The sequence below is a fragment of the Egretta garzetta genome, unplaced genomic scaffold (assembly GCF_000687185.1).
Source record: "Egretta garzetta isolate BGI_Z169 unplaced genomic scaffold, ASM68718v1 scaffold228, whole genome shotgun sequence".
Taxonomy (NCBI): domain Eukaryota; kingdom Metazoa; phylum Chordata; class Aves; order Pelecaniformes; family Ardeidae; genus Egretta; species Egretta garzetta.
In genome coordinates, this window is record NW_009260758.1 from 647,828 (window position 1) to 648,553 (window position 726).

At 53.9% G+C, this 726-nt stretch overlaps 1 protein-coding gene across 1 annotated transcript in view; it reads right to left on the reverse strand.

Annotated features, from left to right (window-relative positions):
• The window catches only part of ITPR1 (inositol 1,4,5-trisphosphate receptor type 1), a 183,610-nt gene extending 183,344 nt beyond the window's left edge, over positions 1-266 (reverse strand). Inside the window, 1 exon segment of the mRNA XM_035901402.1 lies at positions 200-266. The gene's annotated coding sequence lies outside the window, so the exon portion shown is untranslated.
• Between the last annotated feature and the right edge of the window lie 460 nt (positions 267-726).

The following is a 726-nucleotide window of genomic DNA, read 5'->3' on the forward strand; positions in this document are numbered from 1 at the left end:
GCCCTGGCAGCGGGAGCCGCCCGAGGAGCGCCCGCCCGCCGCCGAGGAGCAGCGGGACGCAGCGGTACCGTTTTAGCAGGCACACACACCCCGCAAGAAAATCAAGCCAGGATAAATCAATACTTAGCAAACGCAAGTCTCAGCCCGGTTTGGGGAGTGCAAAATAGCGGGGCGGTCGCGCTTAAGCCCTTGGGCTTACCCATCAGCTTTCGCGACGTTCCGTGCCCAGGCTGCTTCCACGTCTGGGGTGACTGGTGTTACTGGAAGGTGAGAGCCCTTGCTGAGGACGGCCCCTGTGCGGAGGGGCGGTAACGTGGGGTAAGCCAGCTCTTCTGTGGAAGAACACTTTAAAACTTTGCCAGTAATGAGTTTCACGTGCTTTCCTCTTCGGTAAGGCTGTCCTGCACGGGGGTGCTGCTCACGTTAATGCTAGCGTTAACGCAGCTTGAGCCAGAATGACCAGCAGCGATTAAAAAAAAAAAAAAAAATTTCCTTTTATTTATTATGTTGTGCAATTATTTGTCCTTAAAATATTAGTCAAGGTGTATTGCCCAAGGTAATACCATATAAAATCTTTATGCCCTCCGTGGGGTACGAGCCGCTGTGTTTGGCAGCACAAAGCGCCTCGCTGAAGCGGAGGCGATGTTTTGCGCTGCCGATGCGCTTTATTTGGCAGAAGGTGAAGATGACACTTCCCTCCTCTCGCTGCCGCCGTAGGGAACGGAG